Source organism: Cryptomeria japonica, chromosome 8, assembly GCF_030272615.1.
Source record: "Cryptomeria japonica chromosome 8, Sugi_1.0, whole genome shotgun sequence".
Lineage (NCBI taxonomy): Eukaryota > Viridiplantae > Streptophyta > Pinopsida > Cupressales > Cupressaceae > Cryptomeria > Cryptomeria japonica.
The window spans coordinates 710,571,442-710,590,696 of NC_081412.1; the positions used below are offsets into that span (position 1 = coordinate 710,571,442).

The 19,255-nt window shown below is 34.9% G+C and overlaps 1 pseudogene; it reads left to right on the plus strand.

The window, feature by feature from the left end:
• The first annotated feature begins 596 nt into the window (after nt 1-596).
• Nucleotides 597-5,790, plus strand: LOC131071282 (protein HOMOLOG OF MAMMALIAN LYST-INTERACTING PROTEIN 5-like; annotated as a pseudogene).
• Nucleotides 5,791-19,255: the final 13,465 nt, after the last annotated feature.

Below are 19,255 nucleotides of genomic sequence, written 5' to 3' on the forward strand. Positions count from 1 at the left end.
GGACAAGGTAGACAAAGGAGAGGGAGGGTCCTTACCGTGGTTTCCTCCACCGCCATCGCTCCCTGGTTCGGAATCACTTACCAGTATAAACCTCGCTTCATCCAGAACCTGCAACGCCGAGCCAACAATGACATCTCTAAAAGATTTCCCGTTAAATCCATCAGCCTCGACCGTAGAAACTGATGGCTTGAGCGAATTAATGCCCGACCCTATTGATTGCTCGCCCATAGGGCAACATGTATAATATGGCAGAAACCAAAGTAAAACCAAACACAATAAATGTGGAAGAATGAATGTAGGTAGGAGGGAAAATTGAGGGCCTTACCACCATGGAGGAAGCCTTACCACCTCCTCCACTTGCAGGAGGGACCCTGCCGTCAAGCCTGGAAGGGCGGTCCACGTCGACGAAACCCTAGTTGCAAACCTTTGTGCTCTCTGTCCCTTCTCGAGCTCAATATATATTTTTTAATATATATATTTTTAAGAAATAATAATATCAAACTAAAAACTAATTTTATGTGTGTGTGTGAGAGAGAAAATATCAAATCAAACGTCTCAAGACATTTTTACACCATATGTGAACCGTAATCACAAAGGACTAAGAAGATTAGAAGGGAAAAAGAAAAAGAAAAATAGAAAAAAGAACGAGGACTATTCGAGCTCGACTGCTACGTCCTTCACCCCTGGTTGGTTCCAAATTTCCCATTGCTTCGATTCGAAGTTCTCTCAATTTACTGTGTACATAACTATCATACTGTTCATTTTCTTCCGAGTTCCATTATCATCAACGTACTGTGATCATCATCACCACCAGGAAAAAACAATGGTGAATGACACGGAGCCTGCAAAATGCTTCAGAAGCACGAACCTCTCGTCGCTTATTACTGTAAGTATTGGTTAATTTGATTTCAACATTACCGCTACGGGAATCGAACACCTGAACCATCGTTTTACCAAACACAAGCTTTGTGTGTTTTTTTGAAGGCCGCTTATATGCAATGGAGCGAGGGCTGAAGATCCCCGCAAAGGAACGAACCGAAACAACCAGCGCTCTGCTGGTTTCCTTGATGAAGCAGCTGGAAAAGGTACACGCTTACTTACCCAACCCTAATTCCATTTTGACCCTAGTAAACGCCAACACAAACCATAAGCAAAGGAAACAAAATAAAATAAGACAGTAAACAATATTAAAATCGGTAAATGCAATTGTGAATTTCTATATTTTCTAACCCTAGTTTAGATTTAATTCAACATTTTTTATTTAGCCATATAACGCTCATGAATTGATCAACGGGTGAATGAAAACAATTATATTGCTTCTCATTCAACTCTTTGATTCCATATAAATCTTTCCCATGCACAATTTCATAATTCTTCACTTACCAACTTTTCCAGATCGTTGGAACATTCAACTATAAGTTTGCATTTATGATCTTCTGCTGGCTTCAGCTGTCTATGATTTTTACGGTTTAGGTTGCTCTGCTGAGAATTATGTGTATTCTTACTGACTGAAGTATTAGAACACACATTTAAAGTAGCGACTTGGTTTGGAACATGAGGTTTTGTAACTTGTTGGGAAGCCTTCAGTTTCAGCCAAATGATATTTACTGATATGAAAACTCAATAGCCAACTGATACAAGAGACTTATCAATGCTGGGTGATGATGATGGCAGGTTTTTACTTTAAGTGTAGCCTCAATATTTTCTGTAGAAATAGATTTTTCAACACATATATAGGCCTAGTTCAGTGGATAGAAGGTTGGTAATCTTGGGTAACACTGATTGAATATGCGTGTAGAGTACAGATTCCAGGTGTGACACAGGGTGATTGTCATTTACTACAGTATTACCTTCATAGGTGTACCATAACTACAGGTTCATATGCATGGCAGGAAAGTTTGGGACTCAAGTAAAAGTGAATATGCTTTGAATATGGTCATTTGAGGCTCAAAGAACAGGTATAGGAGAAGTGTGGTAAGTAAATGGCTGTGTAGTTATTGATTGGTTTTATCAACATGCTTTGTATTGTATTGCTATCTTGCAAATCATTATTTACTTGAAGCTTTGTTTCTCTGCCTAGCGCCTATATCATATTATTGAGTATAAGATAAGAGCAGTTTAAATAAGGTGTGTTTGCTGGATAGTTTTTTGTTTAAATGCAACTGGGTTTCGCATAGACAGGGTAGGATCATGATCAGGTCAAATAAATATAAATGAACTACCCTTCCAAGCCAAACACATTGGCTAGAAACATAGCAGGGAGAGGAAGCTGAGTAATTTCAGTTTATATGTGCTGAGCTGGACCAGCTTGTGAACCCAAAACAGAATCAGCACATCTTGTGCAAAAGACTGATGTGTGAAGATGGGAAAGGAAAAGATCAATTCAGAGTCTTGGAATTTGTTCAGCATATGGAGATAGTATTGATTCATTTATTTTCTTATCTCCACAAAGAGGTTTCCCACATTGGGTTTTACTCCACTTTAGATCTTGTGTTTTACTCCACTGTAGTCTGTTACCCCTCTATTTTTTTGGATTTGATTTTTTGTTTTTCCATGTTTGGCTTGATTTTGATTTCTATTTCTGAAGTGGTTTGTTAACTGCTACCAAGCACATTCACACCCTGGCTTTGAATGAAATCTTGGGCAAATGCTGCAGATCAGATAGTGGGGCTTCATCAGGAGCATAAAGTACAGGAAGCTTTTAACATCTTGGTTAAACGCTCCATTTGCAAGGAAAACAATGTTAGAGAAACAGTTTACTTCTTAAGGGACCAAAAAACAAACAGTATTTTGTACAGAATCAGGAGATATATTTCTTTAAGGATCTGACAATATAGTTGAAACAGTTGAAAGATCCCCAAAATGGAAAATAAACTCTTGCAAAATCTGAAGTAGTGAGTAACTAATAAAATACTTGAAAAATGTGTTACACAATTAACTGAAACTAGCTTAGGCCCATAAAAATGTTAGCCTGATGTATGCTTATATGCATCCACTCCAATGTGTTCTATCTCAGGATGGAAAATTTCTGATGGAAACATTAGGGATATATTGCTATTGGCAAATATGAATATCTGGTCCAGTTGTATGTTGGTCTCAGGTCTGAAATAGCACTCGGAGCTAGATACTTGTTAAAAGGAATATCATTTTTTCTAATCTGTACAATAGGGATACAGAATAGATCATAAAGGTATTTGTCTTTCCAAGATTGTTGTAACCCCATATTATGGGTTTCATGATATCACTTGTGATTTTAAAATTTATGTTAGATAAAGTAAATTGAAGCTACTTGTTAAAATTGAATGTACATCAATGTCTTGTATTGTTTATTGAAGACCAATTCAAATTTTAATCATCCTGTTAAAAGAAATATAATAGTTTCTGTGATTGTGGTTTTAGAATTTGTTTCTGGTTTTGATTTGTAGGATAAGAAGTCTTTGACATTAGGTCCTGAAGACAATCTTTATCTGGAGGGATTTGCTTCAAATGTTTTTGCAAAAGCTGATAAACAAGATAGAGCTGGAAGGGCAGACTTGTATGATCATTCAAACCATCTGAATTAGATTTACCAATTGATATTGCAATTCTTGTTGGTTATGATGTTTTTGATGACAGTTGTTTGAATGTTCAATTTAACAACACATCAATATATAAACTGCTTTGCTTTGAATCAGCTGTAAAACCAAAACTTGTTTTAGATAATTAATATGACCATGATATGTAAAATATGACAATGTGGAATTTTAAAGGAACTGGTCCTGGCATTTGACAATATTCTGTGTGTATTTCAGAACCACTGCAAAGACTTTTTATGCAGCAAGTATATTTTTTGAAATCCTCAGCCAGTTTGGTGAAGTACAACCAGAAGTGAGTAGTTCTTTCCTTGTGCTCATAGTTTACCTTCATGGTTGTTTATAATATTATATTATGCCACCGAAACTCTTCAGGACGTCAGAACCATTTCAAGTTCTCTCCTGGGCTCATTGCTATACTGAAATAGAAGTAGAGATTATCTTTAATTCTTGTATTCAACTTTTTGATGGTTTCAGTCCTTTGCCTCACTTTTTACTGCAAGTATCCATCTTATCAGATTTTGTTCTCTAAGAATTAGATTATCTGCAATTTAGATTGCGTATTATAACCAAATTTTATTTTATAATATGACGTTGAAGAGGTTCTCTGATTTTCTAGACAATGCTTTTTGCAGATTGAGCAGAAACAAAAATATGCTATCTGGAAGGCTGCAGATATTCGTAAAGCAATAAAAGAAGGAAGGAGACCGGAACCAGGCCCTCCTGGTGGGGACCAAGATCTGTCAGGACCTATGGATTCATCATGGGAGGGAAATGTAGGTATATTGAATTTTCTGCTTTTATTAAAATTTTAACCGATTTGGAAAACCTGCAAAATTTTTAGGAGCATTAAAATCAGGAAGATAAAGGAAGAGCACCCGATGCCTCCAGATTTACTTAATGCATATATCTCTGAATTAGTGGAAATTAATGCTTCTTATCAGTATATGTTTCTTATGTTTTTGAACTTTTGGTATCTTTAAGGTTTCTAGTTAAACTGGAGATATTGGCATATGATGCCTCATAAGCATTTACAAATATTATTTGTTTGTTTTTTCCCTATTGTCATATGATACCTCATGAGTGCCCACAAATATTATTTGCTTGGTTTTTGTCCTATTGTCAAACTTGGATATCATTTTCCCTGTGACATTGTTATTCTTGGATCTGCCTTTGTTGAAGATTGCACATTAAGCTTTAGTAAAAGATTTTATAGTTCAAAGCGTAGAGTGGATGACATTTACCTATTTGTGATATTAATGGTGAACTTTTTTGATTGTCAGAGTCCTCCAGGACAGTTAAGACAAGAAAATTCTCAGGCAAGCCTAAAAGCTTCCGCAAGATCAATGCCAGATGAGGGAACAAAACCAGAACCTTCATCGCAGTTTCTAAGAAACCTTCAACATTATTCTGCAGATAAGATGGAACCACCTGCATCCTTTTCTGGACCAGATTATCAGGGAGTGGGTTCTCATTCTCAGGCTCCACAAGATTTTTCCCAAAGCCACCCAGCTGTCCACTGCTCATCCTACTACTCTGTGCAAGGAAGACCTCAAGATGCCCCTGGTGGTCAATTGGGTGCAGGGTATTCGTCCTCTTCATCACATGACACTATAAATGCTTCCCAGTCTCATAACTTAAATTATCAATCTTATTCAACAGTGCATGAAGGAAATTTAGATTCTCAAACCCTGAGCCATATCTCATATCCTTCCAATCCATCTTATCATCAAAATGTAAATGGAAATGATCCTAGTTCAATCCCTTATCATGTAAATTCCTCTCCAAATCCAGAATTCCAATCCAATTTGCATACAATTCTGTTGCTGGCATAAATGCAGCATATGTTGAGTCAACACCACTCGAGCATGCCACTAGTGTGCCAACATTTGCCCCAGCAGCTGCATATTTCTATGACAGCAGTTACCAGCCACCCCCTGCAAAAATTGCTGAGGCACACAAAGCAGCAAGATTTGCAGTTGGAGCACTTGCATTTGATGATGTACCAACTGCAGTTGATCATCTTAAGCGCTCACTGGAGTTGTTGACACTTCCATCAATTAGCCAGTAAGGCTAACAGTATTTTATGTGGGTCATTGCCATTTCCAAATTTATGGTAAGCTTGGTTTGACCATAGCGTGGAATATGTAGCATTAATATATTATGTAAAAATTTCACTTTGCATTTAAGAGTAGTCTACCTTTGGTGTATCCAGTTTGCCATCTGCGTACATTTATATTTTTAAGGGGTTATTTTCTCTCTTTTTTTTTCCTTGTTGATTTTGCTATTCTTTCTAATATTTAAATTCATTAATAACCATTCCCAAAAATTTGACATGGATGTAGAGAGGTTGAGACTATCATGTATTTGAATTACTTGAACCAGTCAATACCATTTCAAAGGCACTTGAATTTAAATCAATCGTAACATGATGGCATATGAATGCCATTTCATAAGAAGTCTTCCCATTTGACATTTAGAGCAGATATCATCTTCTCTTTACAATTACATCGTTTGTTTAAGTAAGACCATTGGTTGATCAAGGTACATTTTAAATTAGCTATCTTAATCACAAATGATGGTGGTTATGCACTCAGTCCAAATTTCTCTGATAATCACTGTAAAATTAGAATGCATATACTTTCTTGTTACTTCACTGCCAAACAAAATGATTACAGGGTTCGGCAACTGTTGTAGAACATTCATAGTTTACACGCATTATCCAGAATAGAAGTGAATCAGACTCCTCATCTCAGAAAAACATTAAACTGAATCCTTGAATTGAAGAGAATCTTTAGATATAGCATTAAAGGGGTCTTTTGTGTAAATATATTTTATTTTGCTGAGAGATTAGAAGTGAGAATAAGCTTCATAATTTTGGGCTTTGCTCACATAAAAAGTTAAATGTTTGGAGCTATGAAATCTAGGGAATAAGGTGTTCATCAGAAATTGAAAGCTTCCATGCCTTATGAGTATTTACTACAGCTGAATATCGTCTGTCCCTATGTGCAATTTTATCTGAAAGATGTACAGTCGGGGAAGTTGTACCAAGCAAATAGATCTCTTCAATTGGATTCAACATTATCGTGAGAAGGAAGAATGGTTCCTGAAAATAATTCATTCACCTAGTATGTTTGAGTCCCCAAAAAACACAGAAATAAATCTGACTGATGTCAAGGGATGGTGTAGAATGTTGTTTCCATGTTAATAGTAATTTTATATGTTAAAAGCAATTGACTACCTCATTTACAATTGTTTTTTATCATTCACATTGGCCTTAATTGGAGGTTCATTTGTGTGGTTTTTTATGTTTGTCATTCCGGTGATTTATTATCACTGATTTTTTACAATCATCTGCCCAAACTATTCGTAACCAGACTTTGAGGAAAATTAATTACATGTGACATTTGGCAGGTTATTAATGCAGGCTCAAGCCAAGGATTTAACTTTTAAGCTTTGATGAAACAATAAGCAAATGGGCTTGGAGCCATGTGACAAGAATAGCGATTCACGATTCACTGTGTGCTGATGACCTCTGGTAACTTGGAAGGTGGAGATTGCTCTGCCATATGCTTGTGCAGAAGCTAGCATCCTCAAACAGTCTCCTCTTTCATGCTGATTGATGTCTAGGATTCCTGGGCTTGCTTACCAGGTTTTCAGTCTTAATGATACACATCCTTGAACATTCTTAAGATGATTTGATTTTTCAGTGAGGCTAAATGTCATTTTTAATAACTGAAGATCATAGTTACAAAAACCGAGTTAGAAAGTTCTACGAGTAGCCTTGTCTGGGAAAAAGGCATATTTACACACTTCGCTGCATGGACAGGGTTAAAAAGTTCTACGAGTAGCCCTGTCTGGGAAAAAGGTATATTTACACACTTCGGTGCATGGACAGGGATCACCACGAAACCAAAGTTCACCCAAACCTCAAAAAACTCAATAAACGTAAGATATTCCTGTAGTCCTCCACATGGTGGGTAACATCAACGAAGATGTCAACAATTTTATACCCAAGACAATGCGAATAGACCTCATCTTGGAGGGGATATATAAGCACATCATATTATAACCCCGGCAATGTAACCCATTAGGAATAAGTATACAATATAGAGTGAGTGCAGCTCAAGAACGATGAATACAACACAATTCATTTCAATACAACAGTTTATTAACTGAGAGGCATAGCGTAACCTATGGCAGCACGGGTGGAGTGGAATGTGAGCTGTGTTAACAAAAACAATTTACAAATCAATTTTTTAAATTAATAATGAAAAGATATATAAAGAATACATGGATGACAAAAAAAATATTAACAATTAAAAGATGCATATATGAATCAGTTCATACTTTTTAAAAGAACAATTATATAATTTGAGAGTGGATGAAGCTGGAGAAGAAAATAATTTCGAATTGGAATACAAAAACTATAAAAAAAAAATGGAAGGGTGAAAAAAAAAAAGGTGCAACAAGTTTTTATACTTCAAAGATTAAAAAAATAAATGTTTTTGCAATTACAAAGAGAAAATCTAAAATTTAATTTTATAGCAAATTTTAATACTGACATTGTAATGTTTTTTAACAATTAATTTTGAAAGGTAAAAAACGTCAGTTTTACTCATTTTAATACTTCAAAGATTTATTTTTATTTTTTATAGTTACAAAGAGAAAATCTAAAATGTAATCTATGAATAAATTTTAATACCTCCAACATAAATTTTTAAATCGTTTTTTAAAGAGTTAAAAAGGAACATCTAAAAAATAACTTATAAATATTTTTTTTGAATGTATTATTTAAAAGAAAAAAAAATTAAGAGTAAAAAAGGAAAATCTAAAAAATAACTTATAAATAGAATTTTACTTTCTATTTTATTAAAAAAATGAATTGAACTCTTTTTTTTTTAAAATTATAAGGGTTAAGTTATACATTATAAACAAATAAGATTTATTAATTAATTTGTATTTTATTTTATGGGAGGCCTTCATAAGAGGCGTATATAAAATTTCAAAATATAAGTGTAATATAATAGTATTCACATGAGTGCACACACACACACCCACACACACATACACCGTCGAGGACTCTATCCGACTTTCTCCTTGTTCTTCTCCTTCATGCTTCCATTCCAGTAATCTCGCTTTCCAAACTTTAAGCACTTCCTAGTCACCTTTATCGCTTCACCACATGAATCCAACTTTCTCCTTATTCTTCTCCGTCATGCTTCCATTCCAGTAATGTCGCCTTCCAAACTTTAAGCACTTCCTAGTCACCTTTTATCGCTTCACCACATGAAGCCAGTTGCCTCCTAGAGCGATGAAACCATCCCCTGGCCTAGCAATTGCAACAAAGGTGCCAACTCCCTCCCCAACAACACTCATCCTTGACACACCAATTCATCAACTAGTGGATGTCTTTTTGTTGCCTAATTCAAGGTACTAGACAAGAAATATGGATGCAATGTCAATATTGGATTGATACTTGCATTTTGCTTTCAAAACTTTATCATCGAGCATCGTTTTGACCATTTGTAGGAACATGGGATCCTCTATCTTGAAGATACTGCATAGCCTCTCGTCCAAGATCCTTCCCTAGAAAGAAATCATTTATTTTGTTGTCTGCAACAAAAAGTTGTCTTCCATGGTTCTACTATCATTGTTGTCCTGCTAAGTTTGTTTGTTGACTGTCATTGGGATGAAAAAATACCCACCAACTCCTCATATTAACTCCTCACACGGTAATCAACTTGGGTTGTGCAACATTTACTACTCTCATTCTTTCATATTAATGGCTTTGCACTTTGTACGTCATCATTTTCCTAAGGGACATCCCTAAGATTGTCCCAAATTTCCTGCCCTCTACCCAACGCAAGGCCTGCCACCCACTTGGACAAAATGTCGACTTTTGTGTTTCCCACCCATTTAATATGAGCAATTTTAAAATTTTGAAAGGTGGAAAGATGACATTTAATAATATAAATAACTTTATTTAATTTTCACAAAAAAAATCTCCTCTTTAATTAAAGCATTGACTATAATTTAAGAGTTGCTTTCCAGGTGAATATTGTTCTTGTAACATGCCCATTGTTCTATCCATACAATTTACTAATTTTTATCCCACAAGTGAAAGAAATAAACTTCCAACATACAAGAAATAAAAATTTTCCTTTTTCCATTTCATAAATTGTATACATATTTGAAATAATTCCCATTTCAATTTTTTCATTTCATCATAAAGAAAATACAATATCATATTTATAAACATATGAAAGTATTTACATTTTCCTTTTCAAATTTCAATTTACTTTAAAAATATTTGAACACATACAAAGCTTCTATGAGCTTAATGAAACATAAGAGAAACAAATGGTCTAGATGTCCTTGTTGGCATGCATCCTCCAATATCGGCTGCCAACTGCATGAGGAAGAGCATCACTCAAGCGCTTTTCCACCCAACCAAGACTTTACAGTCCCTCGTGCCTCTTCTAATAGAAGCAACTTGACTCTTCGATGAAGAGTTTGGTTTGGTGACCACATAATATTAGCCTTATGAGCATAGTGTTGTGTCCTACATAACTAGAGCTACCATACAGTGGCTACAACCTACATGTATGATGTTCCTTGTCTAGTATGTAAATTTGGATCACAGTGAACCGACAGTGTAGACAATGGCAACCTACACTACTTTGGCCAAAGAATTCATTACCCAGTACTTCGAGTGTGAGTCGTATGTCCACCCACTCCATTGCTCTATTTGGTAAATTGACCATTTATTCTATTACCATATCATTCCCATAAGGTTAATAAATAAATGACTAACTAGGTTATTCCCATCCACGGATTGACCTAACAGGCCAGAATTAACCAAATCAATCATTTCTATTTACTAAAGAAGCATATCATAACATAGCACTAGCTTAGCTATTACATACATGTATGCAAATCTATTCATTAAGATTATCGAGTTTCTATCAACTCAAGAATACATATTCTACAAGTAACACAATCTCAATCATTGCTTTAATTAAGCTTCTACAATAACTTATTCTATATACATACATATCTCAATATAAATGGAAAGATAGAATCCTCATGCCTGGTTTATAGATTCCACGCAATATCGATTCCTTCTCACAATCGCACTAGCTTCACAACTTATCCACTAACATAGATATTCACAAGCTCTCAATGATATCAACTAGCCTACTTCCTTTCAATACTTGAAGTATTCTCTTTCTCTCAATGAAAAACAATGAACAATAAGCAAAATGAAAAGAGAATATGGAGACGAAAAGATGAGATGAGATGATCTATGCTCCAAGAGAGCTCCTCTATTTATACATAAGTTTGAGAGACTTAATGCTATAATTAAGTTCTCTTAATTGCCACCACTCTCTCTCCCATCGCCACCACTAATACTATGTGGCTTCTCTTCAAACTACAAAGTTGACACATAAATAGTCCTACAGAGTTCTACTACGAATCACTCAAATTTACTAAGTCAAATATGATTAGTCATACCTATAAATTACCTAAACAAATAGGTTTATAACTCTTATTAAAATCAAAGAATAGAATTTGCATTATATTTATTCCACTTGCTAAGCTTGCAAAGTGGCCCAACCTAGTCAAAATCCACATGGTTGATAGGGAGTACTTGTATCCAAATTGATAGGGTGCGCATGGTGTTATATTTCTTCCACGACATTCAGATTTCCCTCCCAAGTATTTCTTAAGGGTGGCGGGTTTAATTACCATCGCCCCCCCCCTTTGGAGTAGGGTGCACCACCTTTTATGGTGGGCACCCCTCCCATCCTCCTCCCTCCTTCCACGTAGGTATTGTGGCATAGAGGTTGTCACCACTATGTGGTGTAATTAAGATGATAGCTTGTTATTAAAAAGCAACTCGATACTTTTAATAATTAAAAGTAATTACTAGCATTACCGCTACTTGGTATGCTATCAAACCATATGCAACCGTGTGTGTGTGATTGATAAAGTATTTAATCTAAACTATATATATATATATATATATATATATATATATATATATATATATATATATATATATATATATATATATATATATATATATATATATATATCGATTAATATATAGATAGATATGAAAGCATAAAGATTTAAACCTATCATAGAGATTCAATCCAACATTCCAAACAAGGGTATTCAAACCAAAACATTACAGAACATCAATAGTTGACATGAGGTAACTTATCATTATGCCCACTAATTTAACTCAACTCGACCACTAAAATCGTGAGTGTGTGATAGCTCAATAAGGCACATATATAAGATTACCGAACCAAATTCCTCTCTTGAGTGATACTCTTCCTTCCGTCCAAAGGCTTGTTCATTTCCTGCATCCAACTTAGCACATCACAACAACAGTCAGCTGTTATTAATATCATATATTTCGTCTTAAATATTCAAAATATCACATTGATTGCATATTCAATCATTGAATTTCTAATCAAGATAAATATATTCAAAGCATATTCATGTGCTAAAGAATTTTAACTAAAACAAATAGCAGTAAATAGTAATATCACAATGGGGTGTAACAATTCACTAACAATTTACTTCCAAGTTTGACGACGAGCAAGGTCGCTTTCGTTTCTGCCTCATTATTTGTCCCCTCAGAAGCCTTTGAGTGCTCCCTGTTGAAGTGTTACTGTGCCAATCTCAAGCAATACATCTAGCCCCTGATGGTCTTAGGTTTCCTTTGGAGGCCCCATCAAAATTAATTTTGACTCACCCCTCGTCTGATGGTTCCAATACAACTTCTACATTCTCTTTATTAGATGGTTTAACCCATCAAGGCCCATTAACAACCATGTGGGTAAAATATGGCAAGGGAATACTTTAAGTTAAATTATGGTATGGTAAAAGTATAATTATATTTATTTTATTAATTGAGAGGTCTTCGTTAGGAGGTGTATATAAAAATCAAAATATAATCGTAATATATTTAAAAATATATATATATTTTTTAAAAGTCAATAAATAACTCTTCAAGCAAAAAAAATATTTTCAAATTAAAATTAATATAATTCATGAATTATAAAAATATACTTCAAGAGTAATTGAATCAACAAAAGATCACGAGGGTCTCCCCTTTGGTTGTCATAGATGCTTCTCAATTGGTCACTTATCTACAAATTGTTCTCTCTCGTGCCATAAAGTTACTGCAACTTGGTCGAAAGATGTGAATGTTAATAATTTGACTGCCGATTCTTCCAATTTTTATGACTCTTCACATGTTGATAATGACTCCTCTCGAGACGAGGTTGTGCTTCTTACTGTTGTTGTGGGCTTTGTTGCCCCCTAGATCTTACTCCTACTAATGTGACCCCCTATGACCATGAGGTTTTTACTCTTGTTGCTCCCATTCTCCAAGAACAGTTTGCTCCAGGCACGAGCAAACACTCTGAGGGGATTTCCCCTCTTCATCTCACTTACAATGATGTGCCTAATAGTAGTATTGCCTGGACTATTGTTTGTCCTAGGCAAAAAGGTAATTCTTCTCCCCTCGCAAACTCTTTTGAATCGAGTTGTGGGTGATTCTTCACACTCTTGAGTTGGGATCTTAACTTTCTACTATTATGTTGTTGATGGTTTGTTTGGCCTTTTAACAGTGGTCTTCAGGCCCACTGTTAATGGCCTATTTGACTTGAGTTTGTATGAGATTAACACCCTTGTTTTGTTGCCTTTTCTTTTATGCTACCTTTGGATTGTTTGTATACATGGTCAACATGTCCTTGTTTTGCTCCTTTTAATATCAAAAACAAAATATTAATATTAATGTCTTAGTCATTAATATTCGAAGAGCAAGTGTATTTGAACCATTAATTTTCACTTTTTCTTCTTGTTCTTAAAAGTAAATGTTATGGGGCAACAATGGGTGACAAAAGGTAGGATGAATCTTGCAAGTCAAGAAGGTCTATTGTGATCAAAGGCAAAGAAGTGTGGGAGATTGATGTGGAGGTACATAGGAGTACAAGACATGAGAATGATTTTTTTAGAGGTAGATGAAGCAAGAAGGGGGGACAAGAAGTGAAAGTGAATATTTGTTGACAATGTTAATGTGGAGATCTTGGAGGAGACTCTAATTATTTATATCCGATATGAACTCCTTATGTCCAAGGTGGAAAAAATAAGGAAAAATATTGTTATTGTTAAATTTATTGGGATATGGATTTCTATGGTTCAAGGCAAGGATAAGGCATGATGGGTTTGGCCTCAATCCAGAGGTGAGTTTTTTTGACCTTAGGACTTTTACAAACGGTCTTCCAATTTGAAGTTGAATGATAATTTCCTTAAGGGAGGAAATAGGAATTTATTCTTAAGAACATGGATGCCAAGATTTGATCCCCACACAAAAATGATTAAGGAAACCTCCCTTTAGATTCATTGTATAAATTATTGTAAGGTTTTTGGATAGAGGATATATTAGATCAATAACGCACGCACTTGAGGAATTTGTGTAGATCTTGTGCCGTAGAAGGAAGAAAATTGTCACCTATTCTAGGATCTATGTGAAAGTTAAGAAAACATATTAACACTCTTTAAAGGTTAATATCATCTCTATGGGATTGGATTTACAAATTTAAATATGAGTGCTTGCCTGTTAGATGGTTCAAGTATCGAAAGATAGGACATACTACCAAAAGGTTTATTGCTAAAGAAGAGAATAGGAATTTAAGGATCAAAATATGGGTTTTTAGAGAGTAGAATCCCAATGATTCCTTAACATAGAACCCAATCTATTTCTTACCAATTAACAAATCTATTGAAGAGTGGAAGGAGGCCATGTTTAAAGTCATGAAAACTCAAGGTAGCTTAAATTGGATGACCACAAGTGTTGTAGAAATATGTATGGGGGTCGAGGGGGACTGGGTTACTTCCCCACCCAAAGAATAAGATAGAGAATGTGTTGGTAAGGATATAGGGATATGCACATGGGTGTGGAGATGGGGCAAACATCGCCTCCCCCACTCATGAATGAGAAAATTCAATGTAAGGCAAGTCCCAATTGTCCTCAAGAAGGTGGGGAAAGTCCTTGGCTAGAATTAGAATCTCACCACCATTTTCATATAGTCATTATGAAAATTGAAAACAACAAATAAATTTTCCAAGAGGAAAGTTGAGGAAGAGAGACTCAAATATGTGAAAATATAATAATCATGTAATTTATACTCTCTAAATATAAATATCATATTTATGGATGAATATGAAATGTCTCACTAATTGTCTTTTAAAATATTGATTGCATATTTGGAAAAAACATGAAATGCTTCAATAATATTCAATAAATGGAATTTATATTAAATATTTAAATGAATAAGCAAAAGGTCTTTATTTGCAAAGGATAATAATATTTTACATAGACATAAGAAAGGGATACAAAATTAACATTTTGTATGTTGCATTGCAAATGCTACTAGTGTAGATATCTTAAATACATCTATCTAAAAAAACGTTGAGAAATATCAGTCTTGGGGCACCTATCTATTCTTAATAATAATTTAAATATAGGGGCCTCGAGACATATATCTCTCAACATTTTTTAAGACAAATGTATTTAAGAATTCTATTCTAGTTATGAATCATCACAATCCTATATTACTAGTCAATTTACCAAATGGTTATGACGTTCCATAAATTATAGTAAAATCAATGATCTTATGCAAGTGCAAGTACAATACCAATGGAAACATGCTAAGTGTTGTCTTCCACTTGCCTAGGTACATGTGGTGTGAGGTAGGTAACATGAATTCACCATTGATAGAAATTGGATCTACTCAATCATCAACTTAGCTTAAAATGGTCAAATCATTAGTCCATGGTCTAACAATATCATTGGTTTCATTAAGTAGATTAAATCTTACTAGTTTAAATAGATCATGTATTCACTTACAAAATTTCCAGTGTAGTTAATACAAGTAATACACCATCAAATAAATCTACACAAAAAACACACCAAATACAAATGTATACCAAGCACAAACACATATTAAACATGCATACAAGACTCGCCTATTCATTGGAATGACTTGGATCACGTATCAAGTTTAATCCAACACATTCAAAATCACCAATGCTCTCAAATGTAAGAGATACATGGCTCAAAATTCGATTTTTACCAATACATGACCCCACTCTAATATGATATACATAGATTTCTATAAAATTTGGAAATTGAAACAACCACCATACAAAAAGAAGCTAAAAAATAAGTTTTAAAATACCAAAAGACATAGAATCACTTAGAATGACTTTGCCACCTTAGTAGGGAAAAAATTTGCCACTTAAGACAAGTTTGTTAGGGCAAACTTCTTGTTCATTTCTTGGCAAGTTCTAGCAAATTCACTATAGAAGTTAGAAAATTATCTTTTAGCTTGATTTCTTATGAATCAAAGTTTGCACATGAATGTCTATTCCACCATGCACATTCTCCAACATTAAATGAACTAAACATTTGTTAAGTCACCTCCACAAAATTGATAAACTAAGGATTAGTCACCTACACAAAACTAGAATGTGAGTGTCTATATGGTAAAAAAAAATTCTCACCGAAATACAACCACTACATCCAACTAGTACATGGGAACAAATACCGAATACATAGCTCACTCCAAAGAGAAACCAAGGAAGCATTAGCACCAATAGTAGAAATCCCCCCATAATGCTGACATTTAAGAGAGATGACAAGTCCACGAAAACTGTGTATCACCAAGTAGTGCATGAAGGAGAACAAATATCTAAATGTGCACAAGAAAGTATTTGCAACTGGAAAAAGGGCATGCAACTAATGCACACACACATGTGACAAGAATCTCTAGGATTCAATGTCATTGTGGAGGGACACTCACTAGACAAAAGTGTGATGACAAAAAAAAAAGCAATATAGAACCCTCCATGACACTTCATAATATAGTGCATATACAAAATAAGGCACAAGAGAATGTGCAAAATCCCCAAAAACCATATACAAGAGTGACACTTTACCTCAACGTGTATAAACAAAGAAGTGCATGAAAAATATGCTCAAAATGCCCAAATAGGACATAGTCCTAGAAATACATGTAGAAAAGCTCAAGGGAATCCATCCAATGCAAACAGAAAGTTTCTGAGAACCAAAATGGCCAAGTAATCAACCATAAAGTGAAAACACAAAAGATTGAATAAAAATACCTAGGGCAAAATCTAGAAAAAATACTAGTAGATTTGGAAAGAGCATTGAACTACCTTTCCAATGCCTACTTGTTTGCCAAAAATAGAGTCTATATGTGCAAGATATGGCCCTAGAAGTGCAAAAGAGAAGATCCAACTCCAACAATCTAGTACAAAAAACTAGAGCAAGATCAACAATCCAAACTTACACTATTAGATTGGGGTTGGAATCAGTTTTTCGACAATATCTTGTTTGTGCAATTTTGAGTTCATATGACCAAGTTATGACCAAAAAACCAATTGCAGGTCAAAATGCAAACTATAGGGCTTGGAGGGTATGCACAAGCTATCCATATGCTAGATAAATGGGTGAACCTAGATTGAACACAAAACACTTCAAATTGTTGGATAAAAGGGTGAATCCATATTAGATGCAACATGCTTCAAACCATTAGATAAAAGGGTGAACCTAGATCATACATAGCACACTTTGGATCGCTAGATAAAAGGCCGAACCGTGCAAATCACCTTTCAAACTACTAGATAAAAGGTAAACCCAAATCCGACAACACGTTTTGGATTCCTGGATAAAGGGTGAACCCAAATCAGACAAAACATGCTTTGAGCCATTGGATAAAAGGATGAACCCTATAAAGCACCTTTTAGACCACTAGATAAAATCATGAACCCATATTAAATGAAGCATGCTTTAGACTACAAGATAAAAGTTCACACCCTAAAAAAAATGCAAAAAGTTTTTGAACTCCGATTTTGACAATTTGACAGGAGATCTTAGGGTTTTCAAGCCTTTGGAGTGCGATGATGACCTCGATTTTTCTCTTTCCAAAGTGACGAAATATTTTGTTGACCTCCAAAACTTGCCTCGATGAATGTGTCCACTTCTAGATCCACGCAAGAAGTCAGACCTAGTGATGCTACAATGCTTCTAAGAAAAGGAACCCTTAAAGTTTGAGAAGGGGTTTGCTATACCATGTTGAATTTTGCAACACAAGTCTGCAATATCAAACAACAAACAAGAACATTTTGCATAAATGAGAGTAGCAAGAAAGATATGCTATATTTATTTGAAGAAAAGATTACAAAATGAAGATTACAATGCATAATGACTTGCTTTATAGAAAGCAAGAGATAATATATAATTATGAAAACTAAAGAAAAAGCACGAGGAGTTAACTTAAACTCAACCAAAAGCTCAACTAAAGATAGACTAAGTGAACTTAAGCTAAAAAAGGACGACTCTAGATGAAAAATGATAACTTTAGATAAAATTCTCTAACACTTAAGGTATTTTTTACATTTAGGTCAACTTACAATGGTCATATTAGAATATCAGGATTGGATCACAAATGGCTAGAATTGGCACTTCGACATGTTTGAATTTGGGCCCCTTTTGGAGGGACTATGCTAGTAGGTTCCCTAGTCCACTAAAAAAAGGGCGAATTGAGGGTTGTTCAAGAGTGCACAAGATTAGGACACTGGATCAGGTCCTATTATGAACACATGACAATAGTTTAGATCAAAAAAGGTCATAATAGGTTGAAAATGACCTAGAAGGAGGCCACAAGGAGGCACACTAAAACAAGGGCCCAAAAAGGAGTGTGAAATTGTAAGAGGTTACAATTCAACACTACAGTTAGCCCTCACTTTAGAAAGAGTATGAACTTATGCTCATACTCATGGTAAAGTAGAGATGAAGAGAAGAGCAACTAAGAGCAAGACAATCTAGGGATAGAATAACACTAATTTTGAGGGATGATCAAACCCCCAAGCTATGATCCTATCAATCCATGCATACACTTTCAAATATACACATAACAAACAATGTTAGTAGTAAATCAAACAAAAGGTTTCGAGCTAACTAGTTGAAGAGACCTCAATGCCAAAAATGTCTCAACTGCTAATATCATTCTCGACATGTTATTGCAAGAGTACAAGTAAACTTATAGAAAGAGACGAGAGCATACATTGATTAATGAGAGGAGAAGGCATGAATTCTACTAGCTAATGAGGTATGTTACGTTGGGTGTTTCATGTAGCGCAACAAATCAATTACACTAGCAAGCCACGCTATACGAGGTAATCACCACCTGAGGAGGTGTAAACAATAACAATCACACTAAAAATTCACACTAAGGTTACCCACACTTGAGGAAGTGCAAAACAACAACAACGATAAAAATAGTAAGCCACACTATGCTAGTTGAGCAACACCATAGAAAGTGTAAAATATGCTTGTCAAGGCCTCAAACTAGTAAGCTACATTAATCTAGATGATCAAAACAAAGGTTATGAGCAACAAGGAGGCCTTGTATGGCCCCCTTAAGATGTCAACATATTGTCATGTTGATATCTTAAGGAAGATAGAGATCCACATCAAGGATAAAATAAATTGAACACTAAGGAGATATCCTCAACAAAAATGCATGTGTTCCAAGCTAGGAAGAAAGTCCTTACAAAGGATACAATTTACA